An 18,962-nucleotide genomic window follows, 5' to 3' on the forward strand; every position below is an offset into this window, starting at 1 on the left:
CTTACTAAAAAAAAATGTGAACTCTTGAGAATTACGTGACGCTCAACTGTCAACAAGGACGAATACGAACCTAAAATCTTTTATTATGATTAAACACAATATACCGACCATAACACAAGACATATATCATCCCTAAAATTACCTTAATTCACGTTAAGAAGAATTATAATACTTTCAAAATCCGTTTTCTATGATGCCAAGTTGCTGAAGTGAATTATTGAAGGGAAAATTACTACTTGATTCAGCGTCTCTGTGATTTGACAATAAAGTTCCTTGTAGTAAAGCGAGCTGAGGAATGTACAGGTTGTGACTACAGTATTACAGTAGGAATGTATCACCTACACACGCACCAACACTTGTAAACACCCAGAGTTGTTTTGTATATACTTAACAATAATCAAGGCATTACAGGTCCTCACATATATTAGGTCGTGAGCCAAAAGGGTATAATTTAAGATGGGCTTAACACACTATAGATGGGTTTAACGCACTCTAGATGGGGTTAACACACTCTAAATGGGTTTAATGCTCTCTAGATGGGGTTAACGCACTCTAAATAGGTTTAACACACTCTAGATGGGTTTAACACACTCTAGACGGGTTTAACACACTCTAGACGGGTTTAACATACTCTAGACGGGTTTACCACACCCTAAATGGGCTTAACATACCCCAGACGGGCTTAACACCTTCTAGATGGGTTTAACACACTCTAGATGGGTTTAACACACTCTAGACGGGTTTAACACACCCTAGACGGGCTTAACATACCCCAGACGTGCTTAACACCTTCTAGATGGGTTTAACACACCCTAGGTGGGCTTAACACACCCTAGACGGGCTTAACATACCCCAGACGTGCTTAACACCTTCTAGATGGGTTTAACACACCCTTCAGATATATTCAGTAACATCGGGGAACAACTTACAGCTAAGCGTGGTGAGCGTATGACCCTCAGGGTGTGGAAAGCCAAGGAAAAGACCTGGTGAGAGCCACAGTGACTCCAAGATGACAGTGACCTGGGTGAAAGATGTGGCAGTGACCTGGTAAAAGATATACAGTGACCTGGTAAAGCTGCCAGACTTGTGCTGACATTATTGCTAACTGACTGAGTGGCGTTGGTAGCTCTTCACGGGATGGGTGAGGGAAGGGTTAGGGTGTTAGGGGTGGGGTTAGGGGGGTGTGGGGTTAGGGGGTGGGGTTAGGGGTGGGTTAGGGGGTGGGGTTAGGGGTGGGGTTAGGGGGGTGGGGAGGTGTGGGGTGAGAGGGGGAGCAGGTGGGGGGTATTTTTATCGCCTTCTCTGCTCTTGGAAACTGATCAGAGCAAAAGCCAGTCCTCGTTACGTGTCGCCATCAACAACAATAGTCTGAGCTTCAATGGTCCCTTGTGTCAGGATGAAGCCACAGTATTGCTCGCTGGTTTGGCTTGAGTGATGTAAAGGGTCTTAATATCTGGGATTACCTGAAGATTAAGCACCCTAGCTTACTTTCACCTGATGATTCAATAACCTAATGCTACCTTAACCTAACCACCTAAATCTAGCCTACCTTAACCTAACCCAACCTAACCAAACCCAACCAAAACAACATTAACTTAACCTAACCTAACCTCCTCAGATAGAGTCAGTGTGTTTAATCAGTTAAATAAACTAAGGAGGGGGGTTCTAATTTTCCTGTGGTCCATTACTTGATGACAACAGCTGCACAAGAGACAATGAACAGGTAATGAGACACGATGTAATTAACACAACAACAAAGAATAAGTCTGTTTATCTGTCAGGTGGTGGACCGTAGCTCAAGGCAGGGGAGGGTGGGTACGGGAGGGGTGGGGGCAGGAGGGTGGGGCCGTGAGGTGGGGGGAGGGCTGGGTGGGGAGGTTGGGGATGTTGGGCAGGTGAGGGTGGTCAGGGAGGTCGGGCAGGGATGTTAGCAGGCAGGGTGGGCAGCCAGGGGTGGTCAGGGAGGGTGGTCAGGGGAGGGGTGGTCAGGAGTGCTGGGGCAGGAGGCTGGGGCAGGAGGGTTGGGCAGGTGAGAGGTGGGGGCAGGTGAGGGTGGTCAGGTGAGGGGTGGCCAGGGAGGGTCAGGGGAGGGTGGGGAGAAAGGTAAGCCAGAAAAAGGAAAAGGACAGGGTTAGAAAAATCAGGGCAGGGGTGAGACAGGAGGGCAAGGTACGGCAGGTGGAGAGCAGGACATAGCAACGGTAGGGCAGGGGTGAGACAGGGGAGGGAACAAGGAAGACCCGCCGGAGACTTCCTCGTTCGTTCTAAGAATAGACCTCATCAGGGGGTCTTAGAGAGAGAGAGAGAGAGAGAGAGAGAGAGAGATGAATGTGTATGTATACGTAGATATGTACGTTATGTGTGCGTGTAAACTGCCATGTGTGGGGGGGGGTTGATTTACAGTATAATAGACTGCTCACTTGTCGTGTACGTGTTAGTGTGTATTGGCTGGTGGGTGTGAAAGTAGGAGTGTATATAATGTGTAGGTATGCCCCTGTATTACGTAGTGTGCGTAAACAGTTCGTGATGTGCGTTAGTGGTTCGTGATGTGCGTAAATGATTCGTGATGTGCATAAGTGATTCGTAGTGTGTGTGTGTGTGTATAAGTGGTTCATGGTGTGCGTTTGTATTTCGTGGTGTGCGTTAGGGTCTCCTGGTGTACGCATGTATGTGTGTATGTATATATGAACGTCTTAACCAACTGAACCCTACCCAGTGTAACGTTAATAGATTCTAACTCATCATTGAGCCCTAAGCAGTGATGGCCGAGTGGTTAAGGCGTCTGACTAGAAATCAGATGGGATCTTCCCGCGTAGGTTCGAATCCTACTCACTGCGAGAAAGTGTGAGCTTTTAATGCGGTAGTTACAGGTGTTCAGAAGGTGGTATCGCGTTTCAGGTGCGGTACACACTTAACTAATACAGCGACTGATGTAAATATGAGAGGTGTTGGTCTTTTAGTGTGCATGTTTTATTTTGAGAGAGAGAGCGAGAGAGAGAGACGGTCAATATCTTACAAATAGCTACATGTTAAGCACGAACACTTATGACCAAAATAAATTACATCACCTGCGGCTGAGCCTTCGTCAGGTGATAACACACCCTCAACGACCCCTCTCCTCATGTGAGACGAAATAAATAAATAAATAAATAAATAAATAAAATAATATATATATATATGAATAAATTAGTCTATATACACGAGTATCTACAGGGGGAGGGTACATGGGTACATCATATTATGTCAGTGTGACGACAGTCGTGAACTAAGTGAACAACACGTGGTGATGAGTGTCCGCTCTCTGCGACTCTCTCCAGTATCAGTGAACTCTTAAAGGAAATGTTTATGTGTCTGAATTATGTACACGAGGTACTAGGAATCTATAGTTAAGTTTAAAATAGCCCCTCACATGTTATGTTTTGATTTAAAATATTTTGTTGAACAAATGTATTTTGAATTCTTTGTGTATATTTACCATGTATATTAATACTTTTGTCAATAAACTACTACTACTATGTATGTATAAAAAGATGTTTCAATGATTATCTACACTGAGCGTCAAAATACAAAAAAATCAATATATACTTTCACTACTATCACTCACGCCTCCATCTGGTCACTCACATAAACCGGTTTTACTGAACCTTCCACGAATCTATTTTTAAAGACTGTCCGGACTCTCTCTCTCTCTCTCTCCACAGATAACAGCAGCAGTGCCTGGGTGTTGCCGCTAGCTTGGGAGGCTATCAAGCACACTGTAGGCTTATGAGTTAAAACCACACACGTCCTCGCAGTGAGTAGGATTCGAACCTACGCGGGAAGATCCCATCTGATTTCTAGTCAGACGCCTTAACCACTCGGCCATCACTGCTTATGGATAAAGGATAGGAGGGCAAATATTTAGCATGCGGTTAAGGGTTGAAGGCGTTAGAATCACCCGTATTTATCACACTCCTCTCAGCTGACAACACCATGCCAAGTGTATCAGCGATGGTATGTGAAGACTGTGACAATATATCTATGTTTAATATATAAATACATTGAACGATCTATGAATTGTATACATACATAAGTATATACATCACCTGCATTGTCTATATACATGTATAACTGTATACTTCACATTATCTATATACCTACTGATCCACTATAAACTTCTATGGTGATTTTAATGACTATCTTTCTATCACGGAATAAAACACAGAGAGACAACAGAAATTATAAAATGATCATTATTTCGTGAACTGAACAATACAACATTAGGAATTCCGTATCACAATGCCAAGGATGACGAAGAATTAACGATACTAAGCTGCGCCTAATCCACATTCTTGCGTCTAATAAACATTCTTGCGTCTCAAACATTCTTGAGTCTCAAACATTATTGCGTCTAATAAACATTCTTGCATCTAATAAACATTCTTGCGTCTCAAACATTATTGCGTCTAATAAACATTCTTGCGTCTAATCAACATTCTTGCGTCTAATCAACATTCTTGCGTCTAATAAACATTCTTGCGTCTAATCAACATTCTTGCGTCTAATAAACATCCTTGCATCTAATCAACATTCTTGCGTCTAATCAACATTCCTGCGTCTAATCAACATTCTTGCGTCTAATCAACATTTCAAGGTAAAGCACAACTAAACCTTCTCAATCCTGACACAATGTTAACCAATCAGTTCTGCTATAGTAAAATAAACAGTAATATCATGTGTTTACCTTTTTATCATGTAGGAGTTGTCTCAAGGTTAGGTTAGGTTAGACTAGCAGTAACCCGCCGTGGTCCCCCTCCTACCACCTGAGAGATGTATCACTTAATGACTCGTGTATGAAGAAAGACTGTGCACTTACAGACCTTAGTTATTAAATGCACAGCAGTAATATAACATCACAACATGCAATTAAACACTAACATTAAAGAACATCAAAGAACATTAACAACATTTAGGACTTTAACTTTCTAGCTACTAATATGTTTGCTTAATAAGATGTAAGCAAAATTTTTATATCTTTGAAGTGCATTTACAAAATTCACACTTTTCGCAGTGAGTAGGATTCGAACCTACGCGGGAAGATCCCATCTGATTTCTAGTCAGACGCCTTAACCACTCGGCCATCACTGCTTATGAATAACTCAGAGTGATCCAATGAATCCAATTTGCTAACCACGAGTAGTGAGGTGTAGTGCCCAGGCGAGGTCGTGTGTAGCTCCGTCCTGCCCGTAACAGCTATACACAGAATACACTACACAGTACAACACCTTCCATGGACACTAAATTTTATTCTATAAACATTAAACTTATTTTATTTTAAGGTAAATTAACCTAAAACTAACCTAACGTCACTAACCTAACACTAACCCAGTGCTAACCTAACCAAATGCTAACTTAAACCAGCTCTAACCTGATCTGACCTGACCTTACTTAATATAACCTAACCTAACCTAACCCCCATTATCATAGGGTGTTCAATCATCAGGTGAATAAGCTAGGGGGGGGGGGTAATCTTCAGGTGATTCCCATAATCTAATCCAAAACTTCAGTTATTTTTCTATTAATTTAAATCACATTTTTAACTAAATTTTTATATTAATTTTTTTCATATAACCTCAATCTTGATATTTTTTTCATATAATATCATTTAATTTTACGGATTCATTTTAATTACTTGACTTTTATTGATTAGGTTAGGTCAGGTCAGGTGACCATCAGGACCAAAACGGTGAGATCAAAAGGTGTTTTAACATAAAGGGTTGAGCCATGATTATGACGTCATTAAGCACTAATTATCTCACCTTTAAAACATAATTAAGACCTGGCCAGCACACCTGACACGCCGCCACAGGTGACCTACTGTTATGAGCACAATAAAAAATATAAAAATTAGGTTCTTTTTTATTAATTCTGAGGAACATATGTTGATCACATCCCTAATATTGCATGGGGTTAGGTTAGGTTGACTCGCATGACCTCCCCTGAACCTTGACCTCTCCCTGACCCCTGACTTCCCCCTGACCCTTGACCTCCCCCTGACTCTTGGCTTCCCCTTGACTTCCCCCTGACCTTTGACCTCTCCCTGACCCCTGACTTCCCCCGACCTCTCCCTGACTCTTGGCTTCCCTTTGACTTCCCCCTGACCCTTGACCTCTCCCTGACCCTTGACCTCCCCCTGATCCTTCGCTATAAGCTCTAGGGAGGTCGTCTTCTACCTCGAAATGGGACGCGATGCTCATCTCATTTCCTGTTGTCCGATTTAATTCACATTCCTAAAATTTCACCTTTTCACCTAACATAACCTAACGATATGATCGAGGTGTATAAATGGAAGTCATGGCTGAACAAAGGGGACATTACAAAGGTACTCAAACTATCCAACCAGGAGCGAACTCGTAACAATGGTTTTAAACATAGGTTGGATGCTTATATGAGCGATAGGGGTTGGGTGTAAATGGGACTGCCCAGTATGGGCCAATAGACCCGCTGCAGTTTCCTCCATTCTTATATTCTTATCTAACATAACCTAACATAACATTTCACCTTTTCAGCTAACCTAACCTAACTTAACCTTTGAATAAAACAACAACACTGACTCTTTTCAGCTCATTTACACTTATACTAAGGAGAGACGAGAGTGTGTATGAACCCAGTGACGAGTACGAACCCAGGTGACGTGTACGAACCCAGGTGACGTGTACGAACCCAGGTGACGTGTATGAACCCAGGTGACGTGTATGAACCCACACAAACTTTTGTGTTGTCAGGATAAAATACAGGATTCCAAGAGTGTATTAGAACCTCGCGTCTCTTGGAGTTATTTTACCTTCGCTAGGTTAGGGTTTTTTTTTTACCCCCCTTTAAAATGCCACTCCATCCTCGCAGTGAGTAGGATTCGAACCTACGCGGGAAGATCCCATCTGATTTCTAGTCAGACGCCTTAACCACTCGGCCATCACTGCTTGTGCAAGTAATAATGACCAAGAGCAGTGCAATTAAAAACATTTGTGACCCCGGCAGTGAGGCGCAGCTGTACTGACTTGGCACTGTGTCCAACTGAGGCCATTTCTCTATCTTATTCTCCAACCACTTAAGCACAATGATTCATGCATTAAGTAAATGTTCACTTAATTTACTTCACATCCACTAAGGTATAATGAGGTACAAGTTAAGTGTGTGTTAAGTGTTTTGAGAGTGAGGGCCTCAGGTGTCATTACTTAACCTCAAGGAAGGTGTTATTTTCGGTGTCATTATTCCAGTTATTGTTATTTTCCTTTTGTTTTATTTATACATTTACTCTATTTTTATTTCGTTCATTTATTAATATATCTCTTCTTTATACAGGTTTAAGTTAAGTCAGTTAGATTAAGAGATTATTTTTAACACTGGTCTGACGTCACTGAGGACTAACTAGCAGAGGTGTGACGTCACTGAGGACTAACTGGTAGAGGTGTGACGTCACTGAGGACTAACTGGCAGGGGTGTGACGTCACTGAGGAATAAATGGCAGAGGTGTGACGTCACTGAGGAATAAGGTCAAAAGTTTCGATTCCTTCTGATATCAGTAAATGAGGAAATAGTCTTACACTCCCAAAGTTCTCACACACATCAGAAGTTTTCGTGACCAGATCACTTCAAAGGCTTCCAGGTGAACTGGTTACGGCAGCCAATAATCTCAGGTCTAATTGATATTCTACAGTTTACAGTAATACACGTTGGTTCTCTCCCCCGTAATCGATTCAGGGATTAAATCTGACTAACCCCAACTGAGGATAAGCCCTTGGAGTGATGGGGTTCATGAACAGCGGTGTATCACTGACATATGTGACCTTCTCTACATGACTGTACGGGCGTGTGACAGCAAGAAGTGTAATTCATAATAATCTAGAAATGTCCTTCATGTGGTTATAATTATGCAGCGTAAAAGTAGTGAAAATTCCATTAAATACTGTGGAAGGAACAACAACATGTAATATATAATGCTTGAGCTTCACTATATAACAAGTAAGTAATTACGAATACTGTCACCAACTTCAATCACCGATAATGTTCCTCAAATACCATAGAGAAAAATATGAATAAGGTACACTATACACAATGTAGGTTATAAAATAATCATATCCGTAAAAATAGTGGAAAGTTACCGTTCCATCTGTACAGTACATAAACGACACAGATATTGGCGTAGACAGCAACATAAGTAAATTTGCTGAAGAAACTAAAACAGGGCGTGTAATTAAATCTGAGGTGGACTCGGCAAAACTACAGGAAGATCTAAACAAATTATTCGCATGGTCTGAAAAATGTCAGATGAAATTTAATGTGGACAAATGTAAAGAACTTGGTCTAGGAGATGTAAACAGAGAAACGAGGAGTAATGATAAGTAGGAATATTAAATCAAGTCAACAATGTGTATTTGCTGGAAACAGGCTAACAAAGTACATGGGTTCATACAAAGGAGTGTTAGTTACAAGACTAGCGAGAGTATCCAAAAATCATATCTTGCGCTTGTGAGACCTAACCTAGATTACACAGTCACCGTACTACAGAATGGATATAGAATCCTTAGAAAGAATTCAGAGGAGAATGACAAGACTTATCCGGGGCATTAAGAACCTTGAGTACAGAGACAGGTTAAAGCATCTTAATTTGCACTCCCTCCACAGACGTAGAGTGAGGGGCGACCTGATAGAGGTGTATAAATGGAAGTCAGGGCTGAACAAAGGGGACATAACAAAGGTACTCAAACTATCCAACCAGGAGGAAACTTGTAGCAATGGTTTTAAATTAAAAAAAAATTAGATTTAGGCGCGAGATAGGTAAACATTGGTTTGGAAATAGAGTAGTGGATGAGTGGAACAAGTTACCAAACATCGTCATTAACTCGAATACGCTGGATAGCTTCAAACAGGTTGGATGGATATATGAGCGATAGGGATTGGGTGTAGACGGGACTGCCCAGTATGGGCCAATAGACCCGCTGCAGTTTCCTCCATTCTATATATTATTATTCGTGTAAAATGCTCCAATCTCGCAGTGAGTAGGATTCGAACCTACGCGGGAAGATCCCATCTGATTTCTAGTCAGACGCCTTAACCACTCGGCCATCACTGCTTATAGTATAATACAAGACCAAGAAAGACTCAAAGAACAACATTTGGCCTCCCACAGGTAATGAGGCGCCGCTGTACTGACCAAAACTCCGGTCGCTCCCTCCTGACCACCTCACCACAACACCTTCCATGAACAGTTAGTTTGTGTACATCAACCACACTATAATGAAGAACAAATTAAAGTGTGTTGTACCACTCAGTATATAACTGAAAAATCTTCCAGTTGCAAGAATTTTATTTGCATTGTTACGGTTAATATTCAATTTATTTCGTTTTCTAATTTACTGTGATATTATTTTACATTTCTAACTTTTAATGAGCACTTAAGGTTGTCTCCAGCTCAGCGAGATCAAAGAACTATTAACATAAATTAGTGCCACGAGTCTGACAACATTTGAGACTAACATTATTAAGATATGAAGAATAATTAAGACCAGAGCAGGACTCCTCTGTGTGTGTGTGTGTGGTTTCCAGCCATCCCAAATTAAACAGGAAAAAGCGTAAAACAAAAGACAATTATATACAGTAAGGCTAAACACACACACACACACACCAATAACTGAACACTCGTTGTTTCAGTCATATGTCTTGAGGGTCGATACTGTCCCAGCCAAGACTGTAGTGCTCCAAGTCGAGTCATTTATGGCGTCAACAGCTGGCACCAGGAGGCACTACACAACACACTCACCATCAGGAAAGTTTTCATCACTCAGACTTTACTTTTCTTACCTAATACTTATTAGGAATCACCTGGAGAGTAGACACCCCAATTAGATCACCTGTTAATTAACTACCCTAATGCTACCTGTAGGGTTAGGTCAGGTTAGGTGACACTTATCTGTTCAAAATTGACCAGTTTTCGCAGTGAGTAGGATTCGAACCTACGCGGGAAGATCCCATCTGATTTCTAGTCAGACGCCTTAACCACTCGGCCATCACTGCTTATAACATAGTTCACGACCAAGAAAGACTCCAGGAACACTATTTGGCCTCCCACAGGTAATGAGGCGCCGCTGTCCTGCCCAAGTCACCCTGGTCGCTCCCTCCTGACCACCTCACGCCACAACACCTTCCGTGAACACTATAACGAAGCTCACTATTCCAGTGTTCACTTGTCATATAATTCATAAGATTTCATTGAAATTTCTTCTTATTTTTTTTCCAACGGTTTTAGATTCACTCTCTCTCGTTTCACTATTTATTTGACACATTTTACACATATTCAACTTTTAATCAGCACATAAGGTTTCCCCCAGGACCAGCTCAGTGAGATCAAAGAACAATAAGAAACATTTATGTCACGAGTCTGACGTCATATATAACTAATTATTCAGATATAAAGAATAATTAAAACCAGGGCAGGACACCTCACTAGCCACAAGAATACTGTAATGAGAATTTTATAAAATATTACCTAAAATAACTGTATTCTGCTCAGGACTACATGTACCCCCATTCCCCCTCCTAGTACTAGTCCGGAAGCTTCATACAAGTAACTCCCTCGTGTATGAGTAACTGAAGAGAAACAAGTTAAAATGGAAAACCTGACCTGAAACTGGGGAGGAGGACAGCCAGGAAGCAGCGGTGTGTGAGTCATGCTGGTGATACACAAGTGAAGTGACAAGTGTAAAGATCTGAGGCCTTGTTGAGATGTACCACAAGTTATAGGAGTAAGGGGGTTAGGTTAAGGTGGTTAATACTCACTTCAAATAACCTAGGATGCAATATTTTCAGGTTATTGCACGCATCAACTACTAGTAAGAGCTGTACTTTGCTGTACTTGTGCGAACTTGTCAAAATAGACCAGTTTCTCGCAGTGAGTAGGATTCGAACCTACGCGGGAAGATCCCATCTGATTTCTAGTCAGACGCCTTAACCACTCGGCCATCACTGCTTACAGCATAATACAAGACCAAGAAAGACTCAAGGAACAACATTTGGCCTCCCACTGGTAATGAGGCGCCGCTGTACTGACCAAGACTCCGGTCGCTCCCTCCTGACCACCTCACCACAACACCTTCCATGAACACTTAGTTTGTGTACACCAACTACACTATAACAAAATTGGAATTATATGACTTCCTATACGCAGAATTACATTACAGTTCCTCCATCATTAGCGTATCTATTAAATGGTATAACTGCATAATATTACCTTTTAATTTTTCTTTTTAATCTTATTTTCTTTACATAATTTTTATCCCGATGTATTGAACTCTTTACCTATTGAGCTCTCAGTATCTAAGGAGTCTTCCAGGTTCAGCTCGTTGAGATAAAGAATTTTTAACAGGTATTTTTAGAACGAGTCAAGAATAAAAACGAGTAATTATCAGATGATTATTATTATCTCTCTCTCTCTCTCTCTCTCTCTCTCTCTCTCTCTCTCTAAACAGGTGCTACTTTCCCAGTCAAGACCAAGTCCTCAGAACTAGTTTATCTATCACGTCACCAACAATCTGATTCTCAACACAACATGAGACACCACAAGCACCACACCTATACACTCAGTCATCTTCACTACACTGTGGCCAACCATACGGACAACTCTCATGTTATCTCTTGATATGATCGAGAAATTGCACTTATGTTTTGTCTCACTCGGGGTGGGGTGGGGTGGGTTGGGGTGGGTTAGCCTCGTCACTACAGAATGGATATAGAATCCCGAGAAAGAATTCAGAGGAGAATGACAAGACTAATCCGGGGCATTAGGAACCTTGAGTACAGAGACAGGTTAAAGCATCTTAATTTGCACTCCCTCCACAGACGTAGAGTGAGGGGCGACCTGATAGGTGTATAAATGGAAGTCAGGGCTGAACAAAGGTGATATAACAAAGGTACCCAAACTATCCAACCAGGAGCGAACTTGTAGAAATGGTTTTAAATTAGACAAATTTCGATTTAGGCGCGAGATAGGTAAACATTGATTTGGAAATATAGTGGACGAGTGGAACAAGTTACCAAACATCATCATTAACTAGAACACACTGGATAGCTTCAAACAGGTTGGATGGATATATGAGCGATAGGAGTTGGGTGTAGACGGGACTGCCCAGTATGGGCCAATAGACCCGCTGCAGTTTCCTCCATTCTATATATTATTATTCGTGTAAAATGCTCCATTCTCGCAGTGAGTAGGATTCGAACCTACGCGGGAAGATCCCATCTGATTTCTAGTCAGACGCCTTAACCACTCGGCCATCACTGCTTATAATTACGACACCTGATAACCAGGAGCGGTGAAGCGATAATTGGTTGGCCTAAGGTTACGTGACACAGGTAAGCCGGAGGTGTATCTAAGCTCCGCCCATCAAGACCCTCGGCGACTCCTGATTGGCTGGGAGCACTGCACTGGTGGTCATTATGAAGCCTTAATAGAACAGATAGATAGGTAAACAGATAGAGATCGATAGACTTTTCTCAGTATAATCGTCTTGCTTCACAATGATTCAACATATACATACACAATACAGGTATACAGTATACATATACAGTGTAGGTATACAATGATAGTGTCCAAGGTAGATAAGCGTAATGCCATAAGTAATTAAAGAGGAACTCACTGTAAATTACTATACGCAATGACACTTGACCCGACAATGAGACATAATTCGAGTATATTATTATTATTATTATTTAACCTTTTCTTTATTTTTCGTTTTATACAAATTATTAAAGTATTTTACAGTTAGTATATAACTTAATCTTGAGGTCCAGTGAGTCAAACAATATGGAATACTATCAAAAAAAATACCTAACCTAACCTAACCTAACCTAACCTAACCTAACCAAACAATATTTAATACCTTACTGGCGACACCTCATTACCAGTCACGAAAATATAAATAATTTCTAATGTTTTTGGTTATATTATTTATATATGTTGTGGTACATAACATTAAATAAGTGGAATATATTAAAAGTGTGGTATAACTTCGCGTGCGTGTGCGTGTGTGTGTGTGTGTGTGTGTGTGCGTGTGCGTGTATGTAGTAAATTGCATCACCATTATCATACCTTCATGTGTGTTAATTGACCCAGCAGGTGTGTTAATTGACCCAGCAGGTGTTAATTGGCCCAGGTGTGCTAACTGACCCAGCAGGTGTGTTCTTGGTCGATCCAGCAGGTGTGTTCAGCTTGCTCACTCAGGTGTTTACCTTTCATGACTTTAATTAATCAACTCACCGCTCTCACCTGGCTCGTATTTTCACCGCTTCAATCTTATATAATTCATTGTCGTTTATATATTACCTATAAAACACTTGTAATACTCTATATAAAGCTTTTATTATTTATTTTATCAAGGCGTTTATTCTCTTACCCTAATGTACAATAGCTAAGACAACTATCTGTGCAGGTGGGGGTCGATATGCTCCGAAATGTTAAGCGTGACTAGTGACAGCCCTCATATACCAATATTTATCATCCATGGTCTCATAATGTTTCCCACAAAGTATGCACAGATAGTTGTTTTAGCTAATGTACACGAAATTTCATAAATGTACACGCATTCACAAACGTACACGATTTCACAAACACACACGAATTTACATAAACGCACATGATTTCACATAAACGCACATGATTTCACATAAACGTACACGAATTCGCAAAAACGTACACGAATTCACATACACACATGAATTCACATAAACGCACACGAATTTACATAAACCAGACAGAGACACACACACACTAGAATTACCATCACAATTTGGAGGCGGTAATCAAAACCCGGAACCGAGAGACGAAATTATAAACTCTGACGAAATCTACAAGTGTAAACAGAGTAGATTTCGTCAGTGTACTTCAGGTTTCTAGCTCCATAAGGTGACAACCCCCCCTTCAGTATTACTAATCAGTATATTTAATCCCTTGAGTACCATGAGTCCAGTTGAGTACTATGTCTTTAACCTTTTGAGAACGGTGACGTATTCTGACTACGTTCATATTGTACTCAAGAAGTAGAGTCAATCCTTGTTAATATTGTACTCAGGGGGTAAAGTCAACCGTACTCAAGGGGTTTAACAGTAGTATTTAAGAGGTTAAGTCATCGTACTCAAGATGTTAGGTCAAGTCATCGTACTCAAGATGTTAGGTCAATAGTACTCAATGGGTTAAAGTCATCGTACTCAAGATGTTAGGTCAATAGTACTCAAGGGGTTAAGTCATCGTACTCAAGATATTAGGTCAATAGTACTCAAGGGGTTAAGTCATCGTACTCAAGATGTTAAGTCACACATTCTCGCAGTGAGTAGGATTCGAACCTACGCGGGAAGATCCCATCTGATTTCTAGTCAGACGCCTTAACCACTCGGCCATCACTGCTCACTAATGAACGGTTGTTAGGACTGCATATAACTCTTACCCTTTGCAGTATACTGTGATGTGTGTATGTTAAAAAAAAATTCTCATTGACTGTCATTCTTGAAACAGATGAAAGAATTAATATTGAAATAAAGGAAATAGAACGTATAATAGTTTAGTTACCTTACCTAACTTAACCTGACCTAACTTAATCTAACCTAAGCTGACCTAACCTGACCTGACCTAATCTAACATAACCTAACCTGACCAAACTTAATCTAAACTAAGCTGACCTAACCTGACCTGACCTAACCTAACCTAACCTGACCTGACCTAACCTAACCTAATCTAATCTAACCTAACTTAACTTAACTTGACCTGACCTGACCTAATCTAACCGGGCCAGTAGGGTAACCTTGGTGGCAGTGACCGGGAAGACGAGTATAACCGGTTGAAGAACATGATGGCCTGCTTAGAGGTCACCTGAGAGGGGTAGTGGTGGGTCTGGGGAGGGGAGGGGGGGGGAGGGGGGGGAGGAGGGGAGAGAGGGGGGGAGGGGAGGGAGGAGGGGGAGGGGAGGGAGGAGGGGAGAGGGGGGAGGAGGGGAGGGAGGAGAGAGAGGAGGAGGGGAGGGGGGAGGGGGAGGTGGAGAGGGAGGAGGAGGGAGGGGAGGGGAGGAGGAGGGAGGAGGAGGGAGGGAGGGGAGGGGGGAGGAGGGGGAGGAGGAGGGGGGAGGGGGAGGGGGAGGAGGAGGGGAGGGGAGGAGGAGGGGGGGAGGGGAGGGGGAAGGAGGAGGGGAGGAGGGGGAGGAGGAGGAGGAGTCAACCAAAACAGGAGGAGGACTAAAGCCGAAGTGTGATGAATTTACCTGAGTTACACCTGAGCCGAGTCCTGGTAATTGTCGCCATTATATACAAGGGAAGAAGAAAAACATCAATAAAACACTACAATAACAGAGAGAAAGTGACGCCGTGATAATTATGATACAGTCAGGGCCGTCAACTGGTCACACACACTGTCTGTCTGTCTGTCTGTCTTTCGAGGCGAGGTCGGTGAAAGAGAAAGAGAGAGAGAGAGAGAGAGAGAGAGAGAGAGAGGTACACATAACTACCACCCAACATTAAAAAAAAAAGCGAATGTAATTTACCTGAACAATATCCTCCATTAAAGCATTCGGCAGCCACAGGTAAATCACTCAGCCACAGCTCAGCCTCAGTGAACCCTAACACAAATATATACGGCCGGTGTGGATAACCTTCAGGGTGATCGGAAAGTCCCTGTGCACCTCCACTCGTTTCCAATATTTAATGGAAGAGAATAAAATAATTAACTATATCGACAGCAGGTGAAGAATAGGCACCCCAGATCATTAAAGACACTGATGTTAACCTAATCTATCTTCCCTAGGTAGTTTTAGGGTGATTAATCATGAGGTGAAATATGCAGGGGCGATTAATCTACAAGTAATCCCTATACCATCAGTAACCCAAGGTGCACAGGGATTTTTCGATCACCTTAACACAATTACCAAGTTCGGGCCACCATCATCACCTGAGAACACCTGTTATACCAATAATTAACATCTTCACTATAATCCCACGATATATCCAACCTTCCCTTTACATTATATTAGGTTCTAGTGCAGCAATATGTTCATTATAAAACTCAAATATCATTATCATCTAATTTGCTTTACGGGAGGCACATCAGTGAGCAATCCCCCGATGCTGTTATTGTGTTGTGTTTCATCATTAACGAGAAAACGTGTCTTAACTCCGACTATAACTGGGGCAGGGAGAGCAGATAGGCGCCAGGGTAATAGTGCAGAAAGAGTGTATTTTTTTTCCCCTTTCTGCCGTATTGATATTTGTGTTGATACCAATAAGTGTAGAGAATATTTTGTTGTTGTTTGTGTCCCGTTCTGTCCGACGAATCACAAAATCCACGTGTATGCGGGAGAGAAGTGTGGTTATTGGTCCTTGCCTCACTCTTAATGTGCTGTGATTGGTCATTTTATTTTTTCCTTCGCTATAATGTACGTTGATTGGTTCTTGTCCACAGGAAGGTAATATTGAAGTGTAGTGGTGTGTCAGGTTAGGTTAGGTTACGTCAGGTCAGGTTAGGTTAGGTTACGTCAGGTCAGGTTAGGTTAGGTTACGTCAGGTCAGGTTAGGTTAGGCTACGTCAGGTTAGGTTAAGTTAGGTTAGTTTAGGTCGGTTTAGGTTAGGTTAAGTTAGGTTAGATTAGGTCAGGTGAGGTTAGGTTACGTAAGCTTAGATTAGGTCAAGTAAGGTCAGGTTAGGTAAAGCTGTGTTAAAGTGAGGTAAGACTTGAAACCAATCCCCTCACAGTACCATGGAAAAGGACCAATAAACGCTCACCATTCCCGTATACGCGTGGATAACACTTAAACCCAACCTTGTCTCACCTAAGCCAACCCAACCCAGAACACATAGTAAACACCACCAATATGTTCCATTTATTACAGTTTATCTCTCACTCACTCTGTATCTCACTAGATTTATGTCTCACTGAAACATCTCTTTATGTCTCTCGCCTTGTTTATGTCTCATTACCTTCATCATTAACACTAATCAACTCAGGCTGGAGAGACGGTAATGCCGCCAGCGTCTTTGATCTCCAGGGAACACACCACCTGGAGATTAGACACCTCAGCTTATTTCACCTGATCCAAGACCCTAACGATAACCTAACTTAAAGCTAACTTAATCTACCACTAACTTAACCTAACGCTAACTTAATCTACCACTAATCTAACCAACCATTAATGTAACCTAACCTACAACTAACGTAACCTAAACTACCACTAACCTAACCTTAAGCCATCCCAGCCCACGCTATTTAACCGGTCACACACACACACTGGCTCACGACTAATTTCACTATTGTTGACACACTTCGTTAATACAGGCAGTGATGGCCGAGTGGTTAAGGCGTCTGACTAGAAATCAGATGGGATCTTCCCGCGTAGGTTCGAATCCTACTCACTGCGAGAAACTGGTTCATTTTACACTTAAGGTACACATTTTAAATTGAGACACACTACACCAACCACCACGTCAAGTCCTTCCCTTCACTTACAATAGAGTGAACCAACAGCTCCCCCCACCCAGGACATTTACCCAAGCCACAACACAACGATTCATACGCCAAGAACGCGTTTATAAATTCTTTAGTGTGTGTCAAGTATATGGCACTGGTTAATGTTCACTCTCACCATACTGGCACTCGTTCACCATACTGGCACTCGTTCACCATACTGGCACTCGTTCACCATACTGGCACTCGTTCACCATACTGGCACCCCGTTCACCATACTGGCACTCGTTCGTTCATGCTGGCACTCGTTCACATTCCTGGCACTTGCTCATTCCTGGCACTCGTTCACATTCCTCGGCACTCGTTCACATTCCTGGGATTAACTAATAACATGAACACGTGCGTACATCACACACCTGTAAAGGCCACTGTACCTGGGCGTAACATCACACACCCAGGCCATTGTATTCTGGCGTAACATCACACACCTGTAGGCCACTGTACCTGGGCGTCACATCACACACCCAGCCACTGTACCTGGGCGTAACATCACACCCAGAAAAATAATTTCGTACCTGTATATTACTTGTTGTTTACGTTTACAGGCATATAAATACATGTATCGTTTTTTTTTTTTTACCTAAAACTTTTATCCTCCTTTCGCAGTGAGTAGATTCGAACCTACGCGGGAAGATGATCCCATCTGATTTCTAGTCAGACGCCTTAACCACTCGGCCATCACTGCTTATTTTAAATGCAGCTAAGGACTTGGTGACATTGGAAGCGGTGCGACACACACACACGAGGTTAAGCGACGTCCTGAGCACAGAACATGAAGCCTTATCTGGCTATTACCACCTGACAGACACGCCATGGTGGTAGGTGTAAGTAATAATAATAATAATAATAATAATAATAATAAACGGTTTATTAATAAGAGTTGCAGACGGTGGTTGAAAACATACAAACTTACATGTGATGTGTGTGTGTGTGTGTGTGTGTGTGTGTGTGTGTGTGTGTGTAAGTATTAAAACAGAATAACCATCAATTTTAACTGAACTCCAGAAAAAAAAAATACTGAAATAACTTACCCCAAAAAAACCCAACTTTACGAAACACAAAAAATAACCCAAGCACATTACGTCACTTCCTGTTAAGACTCAGGTAACGAGGTGATTACGTGTTGCCTTAATTATAACAGTCACCTGTTGTTTGGTCTGTGTACCTGTGTATATTTGTCTTGTAATATATGAATGTAAATATTGTTATGTTTTCATTTACATAAAGACGATATTGGTGTTTTCGGTGTGTGGAGGGGGTGGGTTACTACTATTATTTCTACTGCTATTACTATTCTAATACTACTCCCACTATTATTATACTGTACTACTACTATTATTACTCCTATACTACTACTACCACCACCTCCCTTAACCACCACCCCCACCTCTTCTTCTATGACCTAACTTCTCAGCCAAATAGCGAACA

The 18,962-nt window shown here is 41.8% G+C and overlaps 11 non-coding genes across 11 annotated transcripts; 2 read left to right on the forward strand and 9 right to left on the reverse strand.

Moving 5' to 3' along the window:
- Positions 1-2,755: 2,755 nt before the first annotated feature.
- Trnas-aga lies at positions 2,756-2,837 on the forward strand. The gene has a single exon. It is a non-coding gene; the product is annotated as a tRNA-Ser (tRNA).
- Positions 2,838-3,789: 952 nt separating this feature from the next.
- Positions 3,790-3,871, reverse strand: Trnas-aga. The gene has a single exon. It is a non-coding gene; the product is annotated as a tRNA-Ser (tRNA).
- Positions 3,872-5,045: 1,174 nt separating this feature from the next.
- On the reverse strand, positions 5,046-5,127 carry Trnas-aga. Its single transcript has one exon. It is a non-coding gene; the product is annotated as a tRNA-Ser (tRNA).
- A 1,750-nt stretch (positions 5,128-6,877) lies between these two features.
- Positions 6,878-6,959, reverse strand: Trnas-aga. The gene has a single exon. It is a non-coding gene; the product is annotated as a tRNA-Ser (tRNA).
- Positions 6,960-9,030: 2,071 nt separating this feature from the next.
- Positions 9,031-9,112, reverse strand: Trnas-aga. Its single transcript has one exon. It is a non-coding gene; the product is annotated as a tRNA-Ser (tRNA).
- Positions 9,113-9,971: 859 nt separating this feature from the next.
- Positions 9,972-10,053, reverse strand: Trnas-aga. The gene has a single exon. It is a non-coding gene; the product is annotated as a tRNA-Ser (tRNA).
- Positions 10,054-10,923: 870 nt separating this feature from the next.
- On the reverse strand, positions 10,924-11,005 carry Trnas-aga. Its single transcript has one exon. It is a non-coding gene; the product is annotated as a tRNA-Ser (tRNA).
- A 1,229-nt stretch (positions 11,006-12,234) lies between these two features.
- On the reverse strand, positions 12,235-12,316 carry Trnas-aga. Its single transcript has one exon. It is a non-coding gene; the product is annotated as a tRNA-Ser (tRNA).
- Positions 12,317-14,352: 2,036 nt separating this feature from the next.
- Trnas-aga lies at positions 14,353-14,434 on the reverse strand. The gene has a single exon. It is a non-coding gene; the product is annotated as a tRNA-Ser (tRNA).
- A 2,911-nt stretch (positions 14,435-17,345) lies between these two features.
- Trnas-aga lies at positions 17,346-17,427 on the forward strand. Its single transcript has one exon. It is a non-coding gene; the product is annotated as a tRNA-Ser (tRNA).
- A 708-nt stretch (positions 17,428-18,135) lies between these two features.
- Trnas-aga lies at positions 18,136-18,219 on the reverse strand. The gene has a single exon. It is a non-coding gene; the product is annotated as a tRNA-Ser (tRNA).
- Between the last annotated feature and the right edge of the window lie 743 nt (positions 18,220-18,962).

Source organism: Homarus americanus, unplaced genomic scaffold (genome assembly GCF_018991925.1).
Source record: "Homarus americanus isolate GMGI-L3 unplaced genomic scaffold, GMGI_Hamer_2.0 scaffold5589, whole genome shotgun sequence".
In the NCBI taxonomy this organism is placed as follows: domain Eukaryota; kingdom Metazoa; phylum Arthropoda; class Malacostraca; order Decapoda; family Nephropidae; genus Homarus; species Homarus americanus.